Source organism: Bos mutus, chromosome 27 (genome assembly GCF_027580195.1).
Source record: "Bos mutus isolate GX-2022 chromosome 27, NWIPB_WYAK_1.1, whole genome shotgun sequence".
NCBI lineage: Eukaryota > Metazoa > Chordata > Mammalia > Artiodactyla > Bovidae > Bos > Bos mutus.
Window position 1 is genome coordinate 12020679 of NC_091643.1, and position 27803 is coordinate 12048481.

At 38.5% G+C, this 27803-nt stretch overlaps 1 protein-coding gene across 5 annotated transcripts in view; it reads left to right on the forward strand.

Annotated features, from left to right (window-relative positions):
- The first annotated feature begins 611 nt into the window (after window positions 1-611).
- The window catches only part of NSD3 (nuclear receptor binding SET domain protein 3), a 99779-nt gene continuing 72587 nt past the window's right edge, over window positions 612-27803 (forward strand). For 4 of the 5 annotated variants that reach the window (XM_070364326.1, XM_070364327.1, XM_070364328.1 and 1 more), the window contains exon 1: window positions 612-1117. The gene's annotated coding sequence lies outside the window, so the exon portion shown is untranslated. The remainder of the gene's footprint in view (window positions 1118-27803) is intronic. The other variant, XM_005893858.2, reaches the window with a different exon arrangement.

A 27803-nucleotide genomic window follows, 5' to 3' on the forward strand; every position in this document is an offset into this window, starting at 1 on the left:
GGGAGGCGTCTGAGAAGAACTGCCGTCCGGGCTTGGCCCCCAACGGGCTCCGGTCTGAGGCCGCCGGGTGGGACGCTGAGCTCCTCTTTGACAGCGGTCGGGCGGGAGCCAGTCTGGGAAGCACAGACATCTCTGTCCCCCCCCGCTCATCTTTATCAACCGGGCGCCCGTCTGCAGGGGGATTTCTAAGGTCTGGGGACGGCCTCGCGGTGTCACCCCGAGGAGTCCCGCCGTCGGGTGACTGACAGACGCTGTTATTTCCTCAAGCATCAAAGAACACGCACGAGCACACTTTGGCCTCACCGGCCCAACCTCCACCCCGTCCTCTAGTTTTGTTTTGTTTTTCACTCGGCCTCCGCATCGCACCTTCCTGTCTCTCCGCCCGGATCGCCTGCGGTCTCACTTCTCGTCTAGACTCCGCCAGGCGGCTCGCGTTTCTGGCTCCCCCCACCCCCACCCCCGCTCCTCCTCTCCACAGGCTGACGAGCCTCTTCCTCCTTTCGGCCCTTGGCGCTCCCAGCCCCGGACTGCATTTCCCGGCAGGCGCCGCGGCCAGCGGCCAATCAGCGGCTGAAGATTTGGCGGCGGCGGCGGGGGCGCCCAGAGAGTCGGGGTGGGGGGGGGCTTTGTGCGCGGTGGCGGCGGCGGCGGGAGCGGGCGGCGGCAGCGGGCGGCCAGGACGGAGGCGGAGGCCGAGGGGGACTGTCCACACTGATCGCCCGCGGAGAGGCGCGCGAGGCCGCGTCGAGCCCCGAGGACCCTACTGCCCCGGCCCGGCCGCCAGCCACGGGCTCGTCTGTGGGAGCTGCAGCTGCGCGGCGACCCCCATCCCTCCGTCTCCGCCGCCCACCCTCCCGCCCGCAGCCTTCCTCCTTTCGCTGCGCGGCCGGCCCCGGCCCGGCCCGGCCGTGGCCCCCTCCTCGGTGCCGGCCGGCCATGGCAGAGGCGTCCGGCGCGGGGGAAATCTAGCCCGGGGATTTCATGAGGCCTAGCTTGGTTCCGCCTCCTCCCGCCGCGGACCCGGCGGCTGCCCGCGCCCCAGCCCCACTCCGGGCCTCCGTGTCTCTCCTGTGATCGTACTGACACGGCCGGGGGGTTAGAATGGAACAAACTGAAGGTAAAGTGAATGCGCGCTTGTATGTGTGTGAGAGAGAAAGTGTGAGGGTGTGTGTGTGTGTGTGTGTGTGTGTGTGTGTGTGTTGGAAGGGAGGGCTGAGGAGGGGACGACGAGGAGGGGGCGACCTAGGAATGGGACCCGGATCGGGAGAAAGACCTAAGCAGGGATGGGAGGACCACTGGGTGGCCCGGAAGGGCTCGAGGGGGGCTGGAAGGATGGGGCAGGGTCGGGGTGTGGAGGGGATTGGGAGGTGGAGCTGGGGAGGTAGGGACTGGGATGAGGGATGGAGTGGCGCTGAGCTGGGAATTGGGAGTAGAGGTGGGATGGGGGCGGGGATAAAGATGGAACGGGGGAGGGGGCAGGGAGCGAGGAGAAGAGTTGGGTTCGGAGATGGGAGACCTGGGCGGACTGAGCAATAGGCAGGTTTGGGGGTGGAGTGTGTGAACTAGAGGAGAGTCTGGGGGAAGGAGAAGGAATGTGATGGAGAGACGAGGCCCTAAGGGAGCTATGAGGGAATGAAAGTGGAGGAAAAGGTGGATTAGGAAAAAAGGGTAAGAAGTGATTGAGACAGGATGCAATCGGAAGATAGGAAATAGACTCAGGAAACCGGGAGACCCAGGATTGGGCTCGGGAAGGAAATGAACTGAATGTTGACAAGGGGTGAGAACTACGAACCAAGCGTCACAGAGTGGGAGGAAAAGAAGGAGCAGGGGGATTGCTGGAGTGTTAGGAAGGGAAAGCCTTTTGTTCCTATATTTGTGTATTCTGTGCGTTTTCTTTCAAGGCTCGAGAATGGAGAAGCTAGTGGTTATGGTGTTGTGAAATGGAGAGGTGTGGGTTTTACTGCTTTGAGGGAGGAGAAGGTGTGTTCCTGTAATGGTAGCAAGACAGGGATAGCCATGGCCATAATTTGATGGTTTTGGTGAGGGAGTGAAGACTATTCAGATTTAAAGGGGGCAGGGGCAGCCATGTTTGCTGCCAGGCACTGCAGTGTAAATAAATTCCTTCTTGTCTCCGACATCAGTAGGATTCTAGAAGGGGCCAGTCCAGATTTTTAACCCCCCTTCTTTCTATTCATGAACTCTTCCCATACATCTTGGGGTCATATAAAATTATTTATATCCACCAAAGGAGGTAGTAATGTTTTCCATCTTGTGTGTTTCGCTGCTTTCTCTCACCTCTCTTTTCCCTCTTCCTGCTGGTTGCGAACACGGCATGCTAATGAGCTTCAGTGTAAAATTTAACCCTTTTAATAAAGTTAAAAGTATTTAATACTGGGTGAAGGAATCATAACTAGTCTCTCTATTTCAAGCATGCTCATGAAAAGTCTTTTAAATATTGGAAATGCATTTGTTTCAGAAGCTTCCGAAGCAGTCAACGTGTTTTCTGCAATTCTTTGAGTAAACAAGGAAATTGCCTGGGTTGTTTTACTTGGGCTTGTGCTCTTGGCAAAATACTGTGGGGGAGAAGAGGGGATTGGAAGGTCTCCTGTGGTAGAATATCTACTTTCTGTAGTTCGAGTGTTGGAAAATTAGAAATGTGTGTATTTTTAAAAGATTTTTCTGATAGCTCTTGCTTATAGAGGATGGGTGTGTTAAATGTTTTCTTTTTAAAAATAAACCCTCCTGCATCCCTTCCCCTTGCTTCCATACAGTTGCTCAATACAATCTCCAAATGTCAGTTCAGCACAGTGCAATGATCTGTGAAGCAGGCATGCAGATCTCAGAGCATCGTTTAGGTGCCAGGTTTTTTTGGTGGGAACTTCAGATCACACTCTCCAGGAAAGCAACAGTAACTCTAATGTATTCAAATGTATCTACTTGTGTGATTTGAAAATAGTTACTTACTATTCTAAAGGTTTAAATACTAACAAATTTAGATAAACTAAGTGGAGCCTGGTTTATTTTCATACTGAAAAGGATTAAATGTGTGAATGACCTTTTGTTTTTGCTATATTATTGTAATTGGGGGAATCCAAACTTTAATCCGTCGTATTGATATTGAAATTGTTCTCTAATACCAGTAAAGCCTGTTAAAATATTAGTATGATTTTATGGACTCAAACCAGTTGTACTACATTTTGATTTAATCTTAGTGCATTATCCTTTTAAGTTGTTAAATAGAGTTTTAAGATATGTTCTTGGTCTTTTGGAAAAATTAAATAGAAAATTATTAGAGTGTTACTCTGGGAGAGCACTTTCAGAAGAGGGGTTAGATTTACAGCTTGGAGTGTTTTTGATTTGATAATATTCAGCCTGAATTTTTAAAGAATCTTATGAGGGAAAGCTACTCTCAAAAAAACTGTTCAGTATGCTTTTTTTTTTGGAATTTCTTTATATGGTGGTTTCATTTTTATATCTCCTGCTTGATTGACATGTGATTTGTAGTTAATTTGTAAATGAACTAACAGTGCCATACATTTTTAGGAAAATGAGAGACTGTTGTGTATTAAAATAAGAAAAGATTCTTGGAAGCTTGCATTACTTAAAAAAAAGTACTCCTATAAATTCAGCCTTTTGTAAAGATTCAGAATTTTGTAAAGAGAAAGGTGCCCTGCCCAGCTACCCTGAGTATTCTGATTCCTTGGCTAGGGAGTCATATAATGAGGAAGGCTACTCTGAATAGATGATTCTTAATTAAAATCCAGACTTTGCTCTCATTACCATGTCCATCATTAGCTCACCTGTGGCCTGTGATAGCTTTTTTTTTTTTTACTTTAAGTTAATAGATATGTGATTTCTTAGACTGATCAGATTGAATGAGTTTTGGGTAAAGGAAATTGGTTGCCTTGAGGTTGGTCATGCTTGAATGAATTGTCAAAGTCCTCAGTCAGTTGTCGGATTCTAAGTATCCAGAAACTGGGTATTCAGTTTCTGGAGTTCATCATAATAACACTAGTAATAGCTGCTGATAGTTGTTGTCCTCTAAACATGTTCTGGGCTAAGTGACTTTTGTGAATGATTTCCTTCTATCCTTCCAACAGTTGTGTGGGGTTTCAAATATTAAGAGAGACTGAGAGATTTTTTTAAGGTTAGCACTCCATTCTCCATAATAACCATTTTGAGGTTTCTTGTGTGTCCTCCTAGAAAATTCCTGTACATATGTATATACGTTTGTCTTAAAATACATAAAATTGGATCACACTATTCGCATTTTGCTTTTTTTGTTTTAATAGGCTACCTGGGACATCCTTGCAAACCAGCACACATGGACCTACAGCTTTCTTGTTTTAATTTTTTAAGGGTTATATAGTATTCCATTATTTGGAATAGGACGTTGTTAACAAGTTTTTGCTGTTATAAGTAGTATAGCAGATCCTGAATTAAGTCCCTGACAGCCTCTTTATATAGAAGAGGTATAGTCCAACTACTTTATTTTACAAGAGAAATCACTGAGACCAAAAAGTTAAGTCCAAGGCTTCGGTAACAAACCTGTTTCCTGACTCTTTATCCCAGGGGTCCCCAACCTCAGATATCTAATGCCTGATGACTGAGGTGGAGCTGAAGTAATAATAGTAGAAATAAAGTGTGCAATAAATGTAATGCTCTTGAATCATCCTGAAACCAACCCCTCCACCCTGGTCTCTAGAAAAAATTATCTTTCACAAAACTGGTCCCTGGTGCCAAAAAAGTTGGAGACCGCTACTTTATACCACATCATGTTACTTAATTATTGTGAATGTACTTGTGCTTTCTGTCAAAGCTCAAGGTGAGGGGGAATACTCAAGGTTAGGCATGGTTAGTATAGTGAGCGCAAGGGGCTTAACTTGCAGTGAGGTCAAGGCTTTTCTTTTTTTCCATACTTTGTTCACCATGCCGTACATATATCATATGCACAGAATATTTTTACATGTATAAGTGAGTCTTGCCCAGGTATCTTGAATTTTGTTTTGAGTAATCAAGTAGCTTTGGCAGAATTTTTCCTGTTTTAATTAAATTGTCAATGAAATTTAAAAAAAGAAGAGGTCCAGCTTGGTCCTGGAAAAGAATTTGGAAAGAAGATTCAGACAGTAGTAAGTTTGTTAAATGAGCTAAAAGCACCTAATTGAAGACAAGTTTTTTAAAAAATCATAGGCACCATTGATTGTTTTAAATTATTTTTTTACTATAAGAAGAAAATTCATAACCATGGATACTTATTCATCGAGTTCTTTTAAAACAAAAAATCTGTTTTAAACACTTAAAAAATTAAAATCATTAGAGCTTTAGAAAGGTTTAGAATTTGATATCCATAAAATCTGTTTTTGATGCAATGCTGTTTTTAGTTTTACTTAAAAAAAAAGTTTGTATTGTATGTTGAAAGAGCAGCTGATTTATTCATTTGTTAATAAACAACATGTCCAGCATTTGAGGTTTTAAATGAATGGTGAGTTTTATTTCTGCAGGCTAATCTTTTAATAAATATAAATATAGATACATTTAAGGAATTGATTATACTATGACTATCTAACACTTTTTTAAATAGAGGGTTTTTGTTTCATTTTTATTGTTGACCTTAATAAGGACTTAATGAGTATTTTTAAACACTTCTGTGTTACATTGTGCTCATACATGACAATAAGGGAAAAGGCATATTTAAAATTTTGTGATTTAGAAAATGTTCAATTTTTACTAAACGGATGTGTGTCGTTACTTCTAAGGCACATCTGCCTGTTGAAAGATTTTGGATTTGAAAAGCTCTTTGATAAATGGTTTTTGGCTTATTTTTAAATTTTATCAATAGATGTGCATCTGTGTTATCACTGAGTGATCTACAATGAAAGCTCTTTATACTAGGTTCCCTTTTTCATCTAGGTTTAGAATTATATTGAGAGGAAGGCGAGTACGAAAATGAAAAAAAATTTACTTTCATATAGTTTCCTTTTAACAATGTTTGAGTATGAATATTACGGTCTGATAATCCTTTGCTGTTACATGACACCTTCTGAGAGTGTCCCAGTCTTTTTCGACCCCAGCGACTGTAGCCTGCCAGACTTCTCTGCCCAAGGGATTCTCCAGGCAAGAATACTGGAGTGGGTTGCCATTTCCTCATCCAGGAGATCTTCTTGACCCCGGGGTCAAACCCACATCTCCACAGTCTCCTGCATTGCAGGTGGATTCTTTACCTCTGAGCCACTGGGGAAGCCTGTTTGATAGAATTCCAGCACAGTAACGTGTGTGTGTGTGTGTGTGTGTGTGAAGTTGGAAAGCCCAAGGATTATTTAACTCAATTTAAATAAGTAGGCATTTTAAATTAAAGAAATATGTGGCTTCCTTGGATTTTGTGGGTGAAACAAAATTTAGTTTATCAAATTGATTTGAGATAACGAAGATTAGGAAGTCTCATGTGGAGGCTTGCCTACTGGCATTTTGGCCTTAGGCAAGACGGTATTGTGTCTGGTGAGTCTTACTGTGGAGTCATAAGAAAGCAATACATAAAAAACAAAACCTTAAAAGCCCTCTTTAAAGACTTTAAGTTGTAAAATGTGACATATTTATAAAAAAAGCATAAAACCTAAATGTACAGTATAAACAAACAATTAGAAAGTGGACATCATGGAGTCATGTGCCAGGTAATAAGTCCTTTAAGAAAAGCTGCAAAGACAGCCTCATTGGTTTAAGTGATATTGCTGTAGTGGTAGTTGGTCTTGAGGGATAATGGTGTGCTGAAAACTAAGCGGAAAAATGAATAACCAAGAGGGAGGGGTCAACACTCAGTAAAAACTGAATTACCAGTTTTTGTTGTTATCAAAGTGTTACCTAGACAATTAAAAAAAAAAAGTTTCCCAACATTTGGTGTAGTCATTTAGTGATTTGAAATCTTGGTGCTTTACTAATGAACGTGGAAAAAAATAATGCTGAATCCTACAACAATCATGCTGTGTTACACAAAGTTGTTTCTTCAGAGTTCGTCTCCGTTACACTTTCTGGTCAGATTCAGTGACTACTGGTTTTAGATTTATGTGCAAACTCTTAACAATGGCTTTTGCTTCGAAAATGTCAGATTTGCCTATATCAATAATCTCCTAACTTAAGTATCTTATTTACAAAAACTAGTTTGACTCTCTTGCTTTCACATTAATGTAACCATGAGGAAAAGTATCAACCTGAGAAGCAGTCAGCAGTGGCAGCCTGTGTGACTCTTCATCTGTGGTGCATCCTGAGTTTTACCCTCACTGCATCTTGGCTAGGTGAACCAAATTTCTTTCTTAACTGGAGAAACCTATTTTAATATGCTCCCCTCGATTTCTAGACTATTTTCTTATAGATTGGGAAAGGTTAAATGTTGGCTTTAGGGTTTTTTTTTTTTTTAGGGAATTAAAAAAAAAAAAGACATTTATTTATTTGGCTGTGCCAGGTCTTAGTTGCATCATGCAGGATCTAGTTCCCTGACCAGGGATCGAACCTGGCCCCCTGCATTGGGAGTGCAGTCTTAGCCACTGGACCGCCAAGGAAGTCTCTGGAGGATTTTGATAGCAGAAAAAAGTTGAATTTTTTTCCTCTCTGACTACCTGATGAACACAGTCTATTTGAGTAAAATTCTCCAACGTGACTTTGTGAAGGACATTTTTATAAATGACAAAGGACATCTGCATACATAAAGCCTCTTCCTGGCTTTTGAAATTTTGTTATTTTAAGCCCTCTGTGTTTCTCATGATCTCTTCAGGATCCAAATACATCAGAATATGGTATTTCATGTTTGGTTGTGGTAAGAAGCTTCTTGTTATGCTTTACCTAGAATTCCAATAGAATGTTGTTCTTTTTTATGTTGGGTGAACGTTAAATACATGCCTAGCTAATTTTTCCTCCTGCAAGAAAGAGAAATGTTTATTTTCAATCTTGAAATGAGCATATATGTTTTCCTAGATATGGAAACAAACATGATTTGATACAGTTTTTAAACCTAAATTAGGTAATTTGGTTTTGTGTATTAAGTAAGGTTAATATGCTTTTGGTCATCTCATGTTTTCTATGTTATCACCTGTACATGTAAGCCTTGATCATTAGAATTTATTTTATTGTGTAATGGAATTAAGGTATTGAGGTTAAGGCATTAATTAAAGAATTACACCTTTATGCCTATAGGTCTACACAGGTAGCACCCCAAAGAAATGCTGATAGCCCTATTAGTTTTTAATTTTTAATGGAAAATTGTCCTTTCCAAAGTGGCTGCTAGTTTAAAAACATTTATTATGTTTAAATTATGTAAGTCTTATTTATTATAGAGAAATTGAAAACTGCAGTAAGATATAAAGATTATAATCCCCTGAAATCTTACCAACTGCAAATAGCTGCAGTTAACATTTTGTTCTGTATCCTTCCGGTGTCTTTCCTATGCATTTTTTTTTTTTTTTTTGGACAAATTGTAATGGTGCACAATATCATTTTATAACCTGCTTTATTGTGAAATAAATTTTCTTGAGAATGTGATTTTTTTAACTTGATATATATAATTGTATGTGTGTGGCATATCTGTTTATCATTATTCTGTCGATGGTATTTTAGGCAGTTTGCAGTTTTTAGATAGATATTGTAATTTGATGAATATTCTTAAATATTAAAAAATTATATGACTGATGATTTCATTACAATAAATGTAGAATTAAGAAAGGTTTTTTAATAACATTTTTGTTGAAAAATAATTCACATACTCTACAAATCAGCCATTTAAAATGTACAGTGTAATGGTTTATAGTATATTCACAGAATTGTTCAGCTGTCACCACAGTCAATTTTAGAACATTTCCAGCAAGGTTCAAACAAATTTAAACTCCCAGCAATATCATAGAGGCTTTGTTTTTTAAAAATTGCATTTATTTGTGGTTTTTAAAAGTGTAGTATAAGTATACAAGGACACAGCAGCTTGTGTGGTATAGTTTTTTCCTTTATAATTCCTAGCATTTATTTTTGAAAAATTTTATTTCCAGCTTTATTAAGATATAACTGATGCATACTTTGTATCTGTGTATGCATTGATTTAAAACTCACCTATGATAACAAGATGTTCATATTCCTATGTTAAGAAAACATGACAAAGTGTGTGGTAGATTTTTTGAATTATAAAATCATCTTTCTGTTCAAGATGCCTTTAATGAGACAGTATTGTATATGGTTTTAAAATACCTTTCTTTTCATTCAAATTTTATTTAGAAACATCTTTTTTTAGAAATTGTCTATGGAAAGTATGCTATACCTATATAATCAACTGTAGCAAACTTGTCATCATATAAAAAGTATGGCTTTGTTTTTATTAAGAGACTTGCTTTGCTCTGACTGACCTTCACCCTGAAAGTTGTTCTGTTTGCTTTGAGCCATTTAACAAAACATCCTTTTTAAAAAAAAAAAAAAAAAACGGGCAGTGGACTATAGGGCAAGAGTCAAGGAGAACTCAGTTCTTATCCCCACCATACCTCTTACCACTGGGGCTCAATGTTTTCTTACCTCTAAAGTAGAGATGAAAAAATGACTACTTTTGGAAATTATAGGGATCCAAACTAGAAGTGCTAGAGAGTACCTAGAACTAGACTGGGCACGTAGCTGATAATAAATGTTTTTTTAATATAAGAAAAATAACATGCAACATGAGTTATTCTTTAGTCAGATGTTTCTTGGGTGAAGATGTGAACTCAGTTGGCCTAAATGCACTTCCATAGATGTTAAAGGTTGAATGGTAATTAGTGCTTGAGCCGATCTTTGCATGGGTTATATGGGTGTTTCTCAGTTGGTAAAGAGAATTCATGCTGGTGCAAGTATAAACATGAAGTTAACTTTCCAGTCGAATTTTACTTCCACTGTTGTTATTACAACAGCTTGATGGCTATAGCTTCACCAGTGCTTTGTGTTCTGATGAAGCAAATAAGTGATAATGTAAAATTTGAATATATGGTATAAAGTCCCTTATGTTTTCTTCATTGTTTATTTTAAAGGTGAAATGTTGACAATTGAACCTAAAATACTAAAGTGATGAACCAAATGAAAAAAACACTGGTCTTTATAGGAAAGATAAACTTAGTAAATTATCATTTTAGATGTTATGGTAAATTGCTTAGTACTTTAAAAACTACATATCATTTCTGTGATACATTGCCTTGCTATGGTAAAAGAAAGTAAAATTTTAACAATCTCAGACCAATTTACTATAATTAAACATTTTGCCAGGGAAAGAGGAAGGAAACTATGTGGATGAACTTGTTAGTTTACTAGACTTCATAGTAAGTAGAACAAGGTGACGGATGTAAGTCACATGTCTGTCATAATTTTCACTGTGAGCTAGTCTCCTTGACGTAAGGGATTGGAAAATAATTTGATGTGAATTTTCTTTCAGTGGTTGCCATATCTGTTGTTACCCAATGTGGTCAAGAACAAAGTGAGGATGGCGAGGTTAAACCAAACAGATAAGGGAAATTGGGTGTTTTGTATTGGTGCAAGGAAGTTCAATAGTAATGTGGTTTAGTCAGGAAAAAATAAGAACTACAAAGCAACCTAAAATGTTGTGTAACTTAATGGAATAGTAACTTAATAGTCAAGTGAAAATTGTATGACTGTATTTAGTGACAGGGCTCCTGGTTAAATGAAATTATAGAGTGAGGTTTTGGGTTTTTTTTGTTTTTATATTTCATTCACTAATTGTGTTTAATTTCACATAACTTCACTCCTTTTTCCAGGATATTTTAATGTCCTTGACCATCATCTTTCTCTTAACATATGTTTAGTGGAAAATTATTAAGTGAAAATTTTAGAATATATTTGAGGTGATGACACTGGAGTTAAAACAGATTACGGAGTAGTTATGTTTATAACAATTATGTTTTAAAAATAGTGTTGCTGCATGGAACTCTTCTCAGTGTTCTGTGGCAGCTTAGATGGAACGAGAGTTAGGGGGAGAATGGATATATGTATGTGTATGGCTGAGTCCCTTCACAATTCACCTGAAACTGTCACAGCATTGTTTGTTTATCGGCTATACCTTACTACAAGAGCAAAAGTTTAAAAAAAATAGTGTTGCTCTATTACTAGTGGTATACACTCAGAAAAATTAAAAATGATAAGAAAAAGTGCCACTTCTCTAACACATTTTGATCCCTTACTTAGTGAATTTTGTAGAAAGAAATATGGTGATCATGCTTTACCCTTAAAATCTTATTTTTGTAAATAGGTATTGGTTGTGAATTCAATGTAATTGTTTGCTATTGCAAATAATTAACGCCTTTAAATAATATCAATAGGGTAGGTGAGACAATAAAGTTAATTTTTAAAATTACATGTTCTTGTCAGCATGCATATCCAAACCATACATTTATATGTTGGTGACTGGGAGGAATCATAGTTCGTTTTCCCCTTGTTTGGGGTCATTTCAGGTGACCTGGATCACCTCATTTAACCTTTATTATGGGCTGTAAACAGAAGTCCTAACATGTTGTATGTCTTCAGAATTCATGAAGCCAAGCCAGAGAGGTAGAATCACGACGAAAACCGAAGGCTCACGACTTCAAGGCCAAAGTCAGAGCACATTTTCCCTTGTCCCTGATTTATCTTACCTTATGTGGCATGCAGGTCTGATTGCTCAATTTCCTTGTATGTGATTTCTGTCGAGCTTTACAGTATTGTTCACCAGTTTCTTGAAAAAAATGTATTATCACCTTTATGTTTATAAGCTTTTTTTAGGATGTTTGTGTTTGGGTCAAATTGGAGAAATGATTTACATCCACACTGACCAATAGAGTTTTCTGCAGAGATGGAAATACCCTGTCTCTGGCTGGCCGGTATAGTGGCCACTCGTCACTGTGGATTTTGAGCACTTGAAATGTGGCTAGTGTACTTGAGAACTAAATTTTATTTAATTTTACGTTGTTTAAAATTAATCACATAGCCCAAATTTAGGTATTCTTTAAGGGAAGGAATTAAGTAGAAGTGGACATTTTCACCCTTTTTGCCCTTGTGGTTATGGTATATTGTGTTTTTGTGGGGTTGGGATTTTAACATCTCATTTTTTCAAATGCTCATTATTTTAGATAGTAAATCATTTACAGGAAACAACTTAGTTATTTGATTATTATTTTATACCATACAAATTTTAAATATTTAAAAATTTTAAGTAAAACAATTTATAAAAGTCTTTTTAAAAACTTTTGATTGTTGCAGTTATAAACAGACTGTGTACAACTGATCAATAAAATGGTTTCATTTCAGTATTTTTTTGGCATCATTATGGTTAAATAATGTTGAAATCTTAAACTTCTTATATTACGTGGAATAAGTGACTATAAACTGTTATTTAAATCTTTTTACTATAGCCTCGGAAGCCTTTGAGACAAAGAGAACTTGAAAGAAAATAAAAGATATGGCTGGTAATCACTTCTTCACATGTCTTCCTCCAGTCTTTCTATATGACTAATTCCTGGTTTGGATTCTACTAATCCTTTTGATAACAATCCAGGAGTTACTGTATCCTGCAGTCACTGTATCCTGTTTTATAGTATTGATAGCTTATCATCATCTGAAATTTTCATGCTTCTTTAAGCTCCATGAGACTAGGATCATATTTCCTTTGATTTCCTAGGACCTAGAACAGGGCCTGGTACATAGTTGATGTTCAGTAATAAACCATGTCACAAACAAAAGGAGAAAAAGACTTTGTGGGGAATTAGATATATTAGTATATCTGGAATAAGAAGCCACTTAGAGTCTGGGTATAGGCAGGGTGAGGGTCAGCTTTTGATTCTCTTGGTGATGTTGGCGTGAGCAATATATGGGATTAGTTTAGAATGATTTTGTATAGAAGCATTTCTCTGGGAACTCTTATTTTAAAAAGAGACTTTTGTCCAGGCATACACATATGTACTAAATAAATCGTCTCCACATAAAACATCATACAATTGACAAAATGGAAAAACAAGTGAGAAAATATTTCCATGGTCGGTTTTTGAGTATTCAGCCTTATTTCCTAACCTCTTAGAGATTAAGGGATTTACTTGAAATCACTTATTTGTTTGCCACTGGTCGGAACAGAGAGCGCTGCCAAACTCTGGTTTTCCAGTGTGGTGTTTTGACTTATCATCTTTGAATGGACATCACTGCGCAGCAGACATGGGCACTTTACCTGATAAAAGCACTGTTTGATAGTGGTTTGAGTTATCTGTGGGTAGTCAGAGATCAAATGTCTCTTCCAGTAAATTGGGTGATTTAAGTTCTGATCTTTAAATGCCAGCATGGTAAGTGTGAAAAGGGTGTTATTTTTACTAATCTGTTCCTGTACATAGGCTTAAATAGTTAATGTTTTGAAATGTGAATGAAAATCTTTTTATTTAGGCAACATATACATTATTCACCTTTACCAAATAAATTTCCAGTGAGAGGTTGTTCATTAGACAAAATGTTGGCTTGGTAGAGTTCTTTTGGATGGCTGCGAGGGGGCTTTATTAACTGTGGCTATTACATGTTTAACAGACATTTAAACAATAGCTCTTACCGTAGTGCTGTCTTTACTACTGCAAGTTTTCTCCATACCCATCACATAATTTTGTGAAAATCAACCACAAATTCCAGTGTGGCCTGAAGATTTTGGTTGTCTGATTGAAAGATATAGTATTTTAGTAATGAAAGGATCCATAACATTATCATGTCGTGCATGATGATGGCTTTACTGCCTTTTCGTTTTTTGTGTCACGACTCTGACTAGAAATCCAGAGCATCGACAGTGGCAGTGATTGTGGTAACAAAATGGGAAGAAATCCTTTCCTTCCCTTCCGCATTGTTAAAGGTGGCAGCAACACCTTCTTAGCAATTAAAATCTAAAGGCTTCTGGCTGTCTAGGGGCAGGTCGTAGGTCACATTAGCATCTTTGTATCCATAGATAGGACTATTCCTGTTGTGGTGGGCTAAAACCTTTGCAAGTGACATTTCTGTTTCGTGTTCCCCAAATCTTAGGTTAAGGAATCTAAGGGAATTTTGCTCCTCCCTACCTATTTTGCAGTAGAACTAATAAAGACAAAGGGAGTGTTTAGAAATGCTGTCAGAGAAGACACGGCATTAGTTTCCTGTTGACTCACTAACAAATGTTGTCAAACTTAGCGGCTTAAACACAACAAAATTTAAAGCAGTACACATTTATTATCTTATCGTTCTGGGTGCTGGAAGGCCTCCGTGGGTCTCATGGGGCTAAGATCAAGGTATGAGCAGGACTGCGTTCCTCCTGGAGGTTCTTGAGGAGACTCTCCCGGCCTTTTCCACCTTCTAGAGGTGCCTGCGTTCCCTGGCCCATGTTCCCCTTCCTCATTTTCCGTGCCAGAGCAGAGCGTCTTCAAACCTCTCTCTGACTCTTCTCCATCCCCTTTTCACTTGTAAGGATCCTAGGCACTACCCTGGGCCTATTCACACGGATAATCTCTCCATTGTCAAATCCTTGACTTCATCACAACTGCAGAGTCCTTTTTTTTGCCACGTCAGGTAGCGTGTTCACAGGTTCTGGGGATTAGGATGTGGGCGTTTGGTTGGGGAGTCCTTATTCTCTCCATCACAGCTTCTATGCAAGTTGAAGATGCAGCCTTTGTTAATTGTACGGATGTTTCCTGAATGGTTGTCTTTCTGAATCGATACAGATGTGACAGAGAAGTGATTCCATGGCTACTGATGGTATAGCGTGTGGTAAAGGGTACAGGTCATGAGGCAAGACTACCTGCTTTGACTCCTGTCTCTGCCCTTATTTCGTGTGTGACCTTGGGGAGGCCACCTAACCTGTCTGTCCTTCAGTTTCCTCATCTATAAAATGGAGATACTGCAAAAAACTGCAGGAGTTTCCTGAAGATTAAATGAAAATACTTGTAAAACACTTGGAACATCACAGTGTAAGTGCTCAATAAATTATTTTACTTGAAGCATTTGAAAGTATTTTTGTTGACATTTCAGAGAGATTCTTAATATATTACAGATTAAAATCTGGGTCTATTTTGAGTTGTTGCAGGTTTCTTTGTTTAACGTTTGAATACTCATAAATATACCATATTCAGGAAAACATCTGTGTATTAGTCATTGAAAAATAGTATACAAGCTGAAGAAATAATGAGCATTTTCTTAATTAATAATTAATGAATTTATTTCCTAAAGAGACATGCTAACTTTTTTTTTAAGATTTTTAAATCTTTTATATCATTTATGAATTGTATTTCTTAAAGTGACATGCTAACTTTTTTTTTTTTTTTTTAAGATTTTTAAATCTTTTTTCTTGTTTGGTTGTGGTGGGTCTTCCTTGCTGCACGTGGGCTTTCTTTAGTTGCATCTGGCGGGGGCTACTCTTCTTGCGGTGTGCGGGCTTCTCGATGCGGTGGGTTCTCTTGTTACAGAGCATGGGCTCTAGATGTACGGGCTTCAGTAGTTGTGGAGTGTGGGCTCAGTTGCTCCTCAGCACGTGAGATCTTCCCAGACCAGGGATCAAACAGGTATCCCCTGCGTTGCAAGGCAGACTCTTAACCACTGAACCACCAGGGAAGCCCTTTATTTGTTCTTTATAGACTCAACAGAGAAGCAAAAGACAAAACAAAAGAGAACAGACTCTAGTAAGGATGTACATTTTGGTCAACATCCTTTTAGGGCAGTGGTTCTCAACCCAAGGGTGATTTTGCCTTCCAAGGGACATTTGGCAGTGTTTAGAGACTTTTTTAAAAATTATTATTGGCAGGTGGACTACAGGCATCTAGTGGGTAGAGGCCAGAATGCTGATAAATATCTTGAATACACATGACAGCCTTCTCAAATGTCAGCAGTGCCGACGCTGAAAACCCTTGTTTCAGAGTGTGAACTTGATGAGTTGTGTTGCTTTCTCAGTCTGATTCTCAGTCATATGTTTGAATTTTGGACCACTTTTTAAAATACTTGGCTGCACCAGTTCTTAGTTGTGGCCTATGGAATTGTTAGTTGTGGCAGGTAGGATCTAGTTCCTTGACCAGGGATGGAGTGGTGGCGCCCTGCATTGGGAGCATGGAATCTTAAACCACCGGACCACCAGGGAAGTCCCAGATCACTTCCTTCTTGATCAGTGGGTTACGTCAAGTCCAGATGCTAAAGACCAAATTTGATTTGGTAACTCATATTTGGCTCTTGGGAAATGTCAGTAATTTTAGAGATTAGTATAACATGCACATTTGATGAGGTACACATTGGAATTATCTGCATAATTTCAGATTATGAAGTTGAAGTCCTACTATGGTAAATACTAATGCTGTGATTTGGGGTTGTACTTCTCCCCCCCTCTTTTTTTTTAGTTTGAGGCTGCACTGTGTGGCATGTGGGATGTTAGCTCCCCAACCAGGGATCGAACCCACACACCCTGCACTGGAAGGTAAAGTCTTAAACACCGGATTGCTGGGAAGTCCCTGAGGCTATACTTTTGACTGTAGTTTGATAGCCAAATCCTACTTAATTCTGTCTTCATTACCTGGTTGGAAATGAACATTCAATAAGATAGAGGTTCTAATTTCCTTTTGTCTCTTCTGCCTTTCCTGTGTTCATTTAGCAGTCTTGTTCATTCCCTAACTGTGTTGGGGGAGAGAGTTAACAGCAGTGAGCAAAACATAAAAGTACCCGTACCTCTGGTAGAAGTGAAGTATCAGTTTTGTCTTTCTGGTTGGTTGGTTTTTCCATGACCAAAGAAGGCATGGCTACCCTTTGCTTTGGAAATTAAAGATAAGTATGAACTTTAGAAATCAGAACACATTTGGCAATTCTCTGAATGCTGAAGTTACTCAAAGACGCCTCTAATACAGGTTGGCATTTTAATAGAAGGTGATTTTGTATTTAGTCCGGGTTTTGTATTAGCCTATAAATGATCAAAAAAAAAAGGGTGTACCTGGTGGCTCAGTTAGTAAAGAATCTGCCTGCAACGCAGGAGACCCGGGTTTGATCCCTGGGTAGAGAAGATCCCCTGGAGAAGAAAATGGCAACCCACTCCCGTACTCCCTTGCCTGGAGAATTCCATGAACAGAGGAGTCAGGCAAGCTACAGTCCATGGGATCACAAATAAGGGACTGTGTGATTTAACTTTCATTTTTTCACTTTTATTAGTTTCAGATTCTTCTTATAATTTGTTATCCTCAACAGAGATAATGTTGTGATAGTTTCTCTTAATCCCATTAGTAGTGGTTGCAGTTTTTATACTCTGAACAAAAGACAAAGCTTCATTGCTTAATATAACTGCTCTTTTGGAAAATATGAATGCTAATATGTTAATAGTTTATATATGCCTATAGAATGATTAGATTCATGCTAGCAAGCTTCATATTAAATACAGTTATGTAAATATTCAGTTTCCTGGGAAAAAACATCTCTTGTCAACCAGTGACTCTTTTGTATGCTGTGTTTATACTCTGAATTTCCAGAACTTAATAAAGTATCTTCCACAATAAGTTAATTCTCATAAAAAGATTACTTGATGAAATATAGTAAAAGTACATACTAAATTTTTGAAAAAGCTTAAAAATAGTAGGGGGAAATTTTGTTTTGTTTTATTTCCTCTTAGTCCTGATTACCTACTTTTCTTTTCTTTTTTTTTTTTTTAATTCTTGCCGCCGCCCCCTCCCTCCCGCTTCGGGCGAGCGGCCGACCTCACTCCTGCGCACACGCCCCGGTGCCGCGATTACCTACTTTTCATTTGGTTTTATGTTGGTCATATAAATCAAGGTGCAGATACTTGCCTGCTTTATTCATGATGCTTTTAGGAGGGACAAAGCAAAACTGTATAGTCAGTTGTAAATTCATGCTGCTAAAAAGGAGCCTGTGGCATTTCAGTAACACTGGTTACCTAACGGCTCTTAGCGCATATTAACATACATCGTTCATCTAAGCCTGTAGCCCGTTGCTGTAGCATTCCCTTGTGTTTGATCTGTTTATTGACAATGTGCTCACCACTTGATGTCAGTTTCAGAGATGGAATAGTCCCGTTCCTCATTGTAAACTTCCAGTCTTGCCATATTCTCTGGCATTGAAGTTGTTTTATTTCCCTGAATTATGTAATGTCCTTTCATCAAATCCTTGTAATTTGGTTTTGCAGCATATCAAGAAGTATATGTATATAATCTAGATCATTTAGAAGGTGTGAAACTAAGATGCCAAGGAAGCTTTTAACTGTTTTAGGTGATGTAGGTTAATGTAACTCCCCTCCCTTCCACAGTTTAGGACTGTTTGTTTTCCTATGCCTGGAAATGTCTGAGGTCCCCTGAATCCTCTCTGTCCCACATCCCCCCACTTCTCACCCTCAGATGCTTTCCTTTGGCTTCCAGGACACTTGTCCCTTTGTGTCCACAGAGACTCTTGTCTTGCTCATCTTTTATCTCTAGTACTTAGGACCAAACGTAAGACAGGCCCTCAGTATGAAATGAATAAGTGCATTTAATGGAGCCTCATCTCCAGCACTTTCCCGTCATGCTTTTTTTTTTCTCTCTCCAGTAGTAATGCACCTGTGGGATTCCAGGTACCACGTCTGAATTTTCATCTCTACAGCTTTAGTGCTTAGTGTGGTGACGGGTACATAGTAGGTGCTCAGTAAACAACGTGCTTTATTAGAGGAACCTGTATGGATTGGGGTGGGGACAACCTGGCTGCAACTTTTGGTCTCCCTCCTATTGTAGCAGCAGCAGAATGGGAAGGAAGGAAGAGCTGGAATGAACGTCGGCCCAACATTGTCTCAGCCTACAGAGGGCAATTAGCAGACAGCATCTGGTATCCAGACTGGATGTAATTAAGTATTTTACTCTTATTTCTTACTCCGATGTTTTGAGATTATGTTGACTTGCATACATACCCTTCCTATAGCTCAAGACGGCTCTCTCTGGTGTATTAGTGCTCTAGTGGGGTATAGGTAGGATGTGGGTGAGGGGTGGTCTGGAAAAGCTTCTTGGGGCATTTTAACACAGCCGAACAGAAGCTTAAAAGCTGAGTGATATGAGAGAGGAAATGAGAGCAAGGTGGAAGCCAAGGTCGGAATACAGAAGCAGGACGAGAGAAGGCTGGACAAGTAGGCAGGGGCCAAATCTAGAAAAGGCATTTTGCTTTCTGGAGTTTATTTTAAGGCGTGGAGAGCCATGGGAAGTTAGTGCATTTTTGTGTGTGTAGGGGGGTGTTTTTAAGTACTGTCAATACTAGACAGAGTAGATTGGAGGTGGACAGTTTTGGAAGCAGGAAGAACGGCTTGAAGTTACTACTCGAATTCATATGAGAAATGACAAGGCACAGCCAGTGAACATAGCCAGAACTGAGCAGATCTGGCAGAAGGTTGGAGGGTAGAACCCAGCTCTGCTCTGCACTTCGTTTATCTTCTCCTGGTCTGGAGTTGTCTTCTCACTCATTTGTGTTATCTTTTGACGTACAGTTAAAAAAATATTGTTGATTTTATTCATCAATGTTTTGTACTCTTTATGTATTGTTTAAGAAGTCCTTCCCCACCTTAAGTTCATAATGATCTACTTCCATTTTTTGTTTTTGTTTTTCCTTAGAAGTTTTTAATTTTTGACTTTTTATATCTGGTCTTTATTTCACCTGGAAGTGGTATATTACATGGTGCTGCTGCTGCTGCTAAGTCACTTCAGTTGTGTCCAACTCTGTGCGACCCCATAGATGGCAGCCCACCAGGTTCCCCCATCCCTGGGATTCTTCAGGCAGGATGCTGGAGTAGGTTGCCATTGCCTTCTCCAGTGCATGAGAGTGAAAAGTGAAAGTGAAGTCGCTCAGTCGTGTCCGCCCCTCAGCGACCCCATGGACTGCAGCCTTCCAGGCTCCTCCATCCATGGGATTTTCCAGGCAAGAGTACTGGAGTGGGGTGCCATTACGAGGGTGTAATTTTTTTCGTATGTGGATAAACAGTTGTCTGGTACCATTCTTTGAATCTCCTATCCTTTCTTCACTCATCTGCCATGACTCTTCTGTTCCATGCCAAATTCCTGTGTAAGCTTAGGTCTGTGTCTCAGGTCATAGTCTGTTTCATTGTCTGTCTCTTTGCCAGTACCTCACCTTTTAATCACTGTAGGTTACTAAATGTAGAGCTTTATATTTCGAGTACATTGTATATGTGTGTACAAACCAGTAAATCTTTGTATGGATATTGTAGACTTTATTGTTGAGAAATATATGCAAATACTTTCTTTTTATTTATTTATTTATTTTTTGCAAATACTTTCTTGATTTCATTTTAGAGCATTCCTTTTGATATAGCCTCGGTTGTTTCCTCCTCTTACCTAACCCCACAACCACCACTCTGCTTTCTGTCTATGGATTTACCTATTCTGGACATTTTACATAAATGGAACAAGACACTATGTAGCCTTCTGTGACAGCATTCACTTATTTAAATTGAGTCAAATTGACAGATTAGCAGGGCATTCTGTAGGAATATTACTGTGTCTTTTAAGAAAGTAAGACTATAATACTGTATCTTAGTGGGGAGCAAGAAAAGAAAACCTTACCAGTATTTATTTCTGTTTCATTTTTATTGTTTAAGCATCAGATTCAGATTTTATTTCTTCATTTATTAAAGAGAGTGGCCAGTCTTATGCTTTTGCTTAATTGCTTGATGAATAAATGTCCTGTAACAAATCCTGTTCTAGAAGAGCATTTTTGATGCATCTTGAGTTTATGAGATAAGGATGGAGCAAGACAATTTTGATTTGGGTAGATGTTGGTAATTGTATAAAAACGATGTGATTCCTTTTCTATCTTGGTGGATAGATGAGTAAAATCACGTGACAATATACAGGAAATATATTCTCTCCTGAATTGTTTATTTTTTAAAGCAAGCAGATTTTCCAGTTTAACCCAGAAATTAGTCACCAGCTTAGAGTTCTTTTTAGAAGGCTACCTCGGAAAGTACCTTTAAGTCGTGTACCCAGATAAGGTTTACTAATAAAGAACATTCATTTAACATACTAAAATACTGTGAGCCTTGGTATCATTTGGAGAATTGATGTTTTATTAGTATAATTGCTGAAATACAGTTCAGAAAAGAAAATATTTTCCCCTTAATCATAACATGAAATTTTAACTTTTTTTTTGGGGGGGTTGCACCACTTGGCTTGCAGGATCTTAGTTCCCTGACCAAGGACTGAACCCAAATCCCCCACAGTGAAAGCACAGAGTCCTAACCACTGAACCACCAGGGAATTCCCCACACTTTTTTTTTTTTTTTTTTTTGCATTAAACTTTCAAAGAGTTAGCCTCAATCAGAATGGTAGTAAACCTCTTTAAATGATTCAGAAGTTTGACCAGCACTCTTTTCAAACCTCATGATTTTGACATCCTCAAATTTTCATTCCAAAGTCATAAGGAAATTAAAAGAACCTGTAGAGTTAATATATTTATGTAGCAGCCTCCAAATTCAAGCCTTTGTATTATCATGGGAATTTAACAAACTGAGAGAAAATGCCCAATTTGTCAGAAATAATTTGCTTTTATACCACTATAGTTACAGATATGGATAGACCGCTGTAACTACCAACTGTGTAACTCTTGGTTGCTTTTAGAAGAACTTTTGTTTGTTTGTGAATAAATGTTAAGTCTTGTAAACTGATACAGTTTTAGTTCCTTCAAAAGATAAGATAACTTAAAAACAAATGGAACACCACTTCAATTTATTAACTTTGTATTTCCTTGACAGTGGCATGCTCCAGTCCATAGTGTCGCAAAGAGTTGGGCTTGACTTAGCGACTGAGCAAACAAAAAAATTTCCTTGATTAAAAATTTTCAAGCAGGACACACTTGGTTTGAAAGATTGACATTGAGTTGTATAGTCACTGTACCAAATTCAGTTAGTGCTTTTTGTCTATAGCATAGCCAGATAGCCAGATTAGATGCTATCAATTCTAGCTACTTTTAGTGATTAAAAGGTAAATATTATTACTCATTCCCTTTTTGGTACTAAAGAGGCATGATCAAGTTCTTAGAACCAAATGGCTGATTTTTTTCCCCATAACTTTCACCCCCAGTTTTCTGTATGTGCAGTGAAGTAAAAATGTCAAAAGGCTTGTGAAGGAAGAATATTAATTTTTAACATAATTTGCATCTTGTTCATACTTGGTAGCGGTTTTATGTTTCCTGATTTTTAAAGGTGTGTGTTTGGACTCTTTAAAAATATTTCTGTCTTATTTTCAAAAAGGATGAATGACTCACAGTTTTAAAACAGAAAATTATAACAAAATTATATACCTCTGTTCTTTTTTTAACAATACACTTTTGTCATTACATTACTAACAAACAATTTTTAAATTATGAAAGCCAAAATGGGTAATACAGAATTTATAGCTTATAGTCAAAGGATCACTCTGATCATGGATGTGATTAAAATATGAAGAGAACATACAAGCAAAAAGAAAGGGAGTCTCCTAGCATTTAGGGGATTTTAGCATTCTTCCTATATAGATTCTGCGTGTTTTTTCAAGTTTTTACTTTATAGAGGCCCTGGTTTTACCTTTGCAGACCTATGTACTAAAAATAATGGACCCTTTTTAAAAAAAATAAAATTAACTCCTATTACCATTTTCTTCTTGGTGTAGATTTGGGGAAAAAATAGTAAAATGACTCCCTTGATGCTGTCATCAAGAAATCTTCATATTCTGTCATTAAATATGAGTCTCAGTTGATATTTTTGGAGGGGTAATGCTTGTATGTATTCAACTGATTTCAAATACAGGATCTGACTTTCAAATGTTAGTGATCATTCAGTTAGAAGTCAGTATATGAATATATTTGATAGCTTTCTCTTGTTACACCTCAATTTGTATATACTTAAATTTAATATCAATTTTTTCTTGCTTTAAAGCACAAATAACCTCTAAATTTTGAACATGATGTATTGTTTTTATAGTGGTTTGCCACAGAAATCATCAAACAGTAAAAATGCCAGGTTTTCAAGAAGCAGCATAGCTGGTTCACATCTGTAGACTGTCTGCGTGCACTGTTACTATAGAAACACATGCAGACTGTGGATTTATCATAAACCTTGAGAAATATTTCTTGTGCAGTTCACATAAAGAAACATCTGGATCCCTTGTTTATCCTGGAGTAAAGGGAGGCCACCCTCTTCTGTGTTGTGGGAATCACGTTATATTCTACTATTTTTCTTTAGCTGTAAAAATTGTAATGATATATCAAGTACACTGTGTATTTTAGTAAGATTGATTATAACAACTGGAATAGGTTTCAAAATAAGGATTCATTTTCATGCTAAGTCAGTTAACTGTGATTTTGACAGTTTGAGCTAGAGAGCTTCCACATTCTGAATTTCATATCTGCAGTATTAATAACACTAGGGTTTTATTTCTGTTTTTTGCATGGTTCCAAAGAGTTTATCAGATTACTTAAAATGTTGACATTTGTGTATTTGCATATATACATAAAACAATTACGTAGAATCTTCAGGTCACTGGGGTGCTAATGTGGTACACACGTAAGCCTGGCAGGAACTCAAGTGAGATCAGGCTTGGAGGCACAGGACTTTGAAAAACTGGATGTCTGAGAGGAGTCGGGTGAAGAGGAAAGGGTCACTTCAGGAGTTTGGCTTAACCCCACTGCTCAGATCTCCACCTCTAGCTCCTTTCCCGTCCTTGGGAGAAGGGGCCCCATTTTCAGACTGTATCCCCACGACATACTAGCCCACTCCCTAACATCTTGATGTGGTGAACGCTCTCCAGAATCCTCTGAACCAGGTCCTTGTAAATATATTTGTATCAGAGAAAACAAGGCACTTTGGGAACATTACAGCTCATTCTCCTACACATACATCATTCTAGGCAGAAAGTAAAAATTGGTTGACACTGGGGTTTTAAATAGATCCCCTTATAAAGGAGTTTTTGATATCTTTCAGTCTTTCGTTGGGTTAGTAGACTCTCCTTGGAAATGCATTTGACTTCATGTCAGTCTCTCGGGGCTTTAAGCCTCGCAGGGAAGCATAGTCCAGAACTAAGGAGAATCTCAGTAATGGCTTAGAGAATGGTCAGATTTTGCCAAGGATATTCCTGAGGAGACCGAAGTTGCCTTTATATTATCTTTATATTATCTTGCATTCTTCATAGAAAGATCCTCAACTACTCTTTGAAGCAGTTCATTTATACGTAATAGCTCCCTTAAGTTCATACAGTTTAGTTTCAGAGATTCACTGAAGCCCCGCCCCTAGCCTTCAATTTGGGTTCTGGGAGCATATGGATGAATAAAATTACTTCCTGCTCTTAAGAAAATCACACAGACAGTTTCATGATGAATTCTAAGAGGTATTATTTATCTTAGGAAACAGAGAAAAGTTACTCAGACTAGCATGGAACTTAAGTGAATACTTCTAGGAAATGACTTTCTGAGTTCAGGATGGTTAAATAAGCCAAAAAAAAAAAAAAAAAAAGTAAAAGAATTGGGCTTCCTGGGTGGTGCTCATGGTAAAGAACCCACCTGCTGATGCAGGTTAGGTGTAAGAGATGCCTGTTTAATCCCTGGGTCAGGAAGATCCCCTGGAGAGGGGCATGGCAACCCACTCTAGTATTCTTGCCTGGAGAATCCCATTGACAGAGGAGCTGGGTGGGCTACAGTCCATGGGGTCACACACAGAGTGGGACATGACTGAAGTGACTCAGCACGACAGGCATAGGAGACAATATTAGTAAAGGTACAGTGGTGTGAAATCCCAGTGTGTACAGTGATTCCGAGTAACCTGACGTTACCAGTGTACAGAAGTGACTTGAGTCTGGAGATGGGGATGGGGACCTTGCTTGGAGGGCCTGTGTGCTCTGTGGGCCAAACTACTTTGGCTTTTTCTAGAAATCATTGACAGCTTTTAAACAGAAAAGTGATGTGGTTAGATTTACAAATTAAGTAACCTAGAAATGTATTGAAGGGGTAATTGATCTGAAGACAAAAATGGGTTATTTATATGATACCTTTAGAGCTACTTCCGATTCCAAATGTCAGTATGAGGAATTTTAACCTATAATGAAATATGAAGTGTTTTTTTCTTGTGGAGAAGAAACTGATGTTAAACATAGGAAAATAAGTACATACAGCACGGTGTGTAATTCTGTAAAGTAGAATCCAGCAGTATGTACAGTCTACAAAAGGAAATTGTTCACATTAGGATAAGAATTTGTTATGGTGACTTAGACTTTACATTTAACATGTCATGAATACTTGAGTAGCTCAGCTGTTCATCTGAAACATCATATGCTTTTTTTTTTTTTTTTTTAGACTTTGTATCTGAGATTGACTTAAGTAAACTTTTCTGTTATCACTCCTCTCCTGAATAAGCTGGAGAATGAATGGCCTAAAGCTTTAGTTGATAATTTTCAACTGTTTTCCTTTAAAAAATGTCTATGGAGCTTCCCTGATGGCTCAGTGGTAAAGAATCCTCCTGCCACGGGTTTGATCCCTGGTCAGGGAAGATCCCACATGCCTCAGAGCGACTAAGCCTGTGTGCCACAGCTACCAAGCCTGGCTCTAGAGCCTTGGAGCCACAGTTATTCAGCCCACATACCACAACTACTGAAGCCCGTGCACCTAGAGCTTGCATAGCATGACTAGAGAAAAGACCATGCACCAACGAAGACCCAGAACAGCCATAAATAAATAAACAAAATTATAAAAAATGTTTGTGAACAGCTTCATCAAAAATAAGGGAAAAGTATTCATTCATTGATTTCTTTTCATCTTTTTTTTTTTTTTCATTCACTGATTTCTTTCATCTTAAAAACCAGTGTGAAAACATTGGTCAGAGGAAGAATTTGTCCTAAATTGTTGGCCTGTGGTGGTTTCATTTACTTGGAACTACATATTACAATGGACCGAATACTAGTCCATTACGTCTCCCACCAAATTGTTAGCTCTGGGCAGCGGAGCTAACGCTCAGGAAGTGTGCGTTATGATTTCAGTAAATAATTCAGTAAATAATTACTTCAGTAAGTAATTCAGTAAAGTGAATGTTTGTGTTGCTGTTTACTTGACATACTTAGGGACTGTGGGCAATGCGTTTACTTGTCAAGAGCCAGTTTGTGGGGCAGAGGGCCTCTGTGTGGATTCTCCATTTACAGGATGTCTGGCTGAGGAAGTCACTTAATCACACTGGCCTTCATTTTCACTTGTGAAATGGGGGTAGTAATAGTATTTCCTCAAAGACCTGTTTTGGGGAGTGAAATAATCACACAAATGTGAAGTATTTGAGATAGTATTGACGTGTAGTTAAGTCCTCAAATGCTAGTCATTATTACTATTACTTTAGTAATACAAAAAAGGTTAAAACATCTTTATCAGGGCTTTGTTAATGACCAAGGTGTGAGAGTTTTTGATGACTCTTGTGGAGTAGTTTTAAAATGTGTGGGTGAAAAACACCTAACCTCCAATCCTGCCTGTCTTTCGTGGTCTAGAGGCCTCCTTGCCTACATGAGCACTGTTCTCAATGTCTGTTGTAAGTGTGATGACACACAGTGTAACTCTTAGTCACCTTCTGTTTAATGTTGTTTACATTGTTTACTGTTTTATGAGTCCTGACCATAATATCCTATCTTGTCTTATATACTAAAGAAACTGTAAATGCCTTTGGGTCAGAGATCAGGTTTTTCCTAAGTTCTGTGTGCCCAGCATTGTGCTGAATGATAATATTATGGTAACAGCCAACAGATACTGAGCTCTAACTCTGGGCATTGTCCAAAGTACTGCTCATGGATTCTCTTAATTCCTACAGCAACACTTTTGCTGTTGTTTAGTCACTGAATTGTGTCCAACTGTGCGAACCCATGGACTGCAGCCCACCAGGTTCCTCTGTCCATGGAATTCTCTAGGCAAGAATACTGGAGTGGGTTGCTATGCCCTCCTCCGGGGAATCTTACCAACCCAGGGATTGAACTCGCATCTCTGGCTCCTAATTCTCTATATCAGTGTGTCTGCTGTTTGAATGCTGGCCACCAGACTCCAGTATGTATAAAAATCACTATGTAAAGAATTTTATAGTTTCAAAATATCTTTTTTTTTTTAATTATCAAAATTGCTTTCTTGATTGCATTATTGTGTTATTTGGAGGTGCAATATGAGAAAGTGTGGCTCTATTCATGCTTAGACTTCCTAGAAAATATGATACAGTGAGCCATTTGGCTGAGTTGGTCAGAATACGCTGTCAAGATTTAATGCATGCTGTTCTGCCTTAAGAAGCAGTTGCTTTTTCTTTTTAATATTTCTTCCAGCCCCTTGGCTAAATTTTTTTTTCCCCCAACATTTCACTTTCAAATTTTTCAAATCTTAAGGAAAATTAAAAGACTATTATAGTCGACACCTGGATTAGTTGTTAACATTTTTTGCCTGCTTTGTTTTACTCTAGATATATGTACTGTTTAAATGTTAAACCATTTGAAAGTTGTGGATCCTAGGACACTTTAAATATTTAAGCATAGCTCTTCTAAGAATAAGGACATTCTCTTACATTAACAGATTAGTGTTATCATACCCTTGAAAATTAACAGCACCATTGTTTAATAGCTAGTTATTTTATTTATTTTTGAAATATTATTATTTTTATTTCTTTGGCCGTGCTGGGTCCTAGTTGCTGCAGGCAGGACCTGCAGTTGCAGTGTGTGGGATCTAGAACCTGGGCCCCCTGCATGGGGAGAGTGGAGTCTTGGTCATGAGGGAAGCCCCTAGTTTGCGTTTTAAATTTTCATTTTCTCCTAAACACTGTTTTTTACCTCATTGTGTATGCTTGTGTT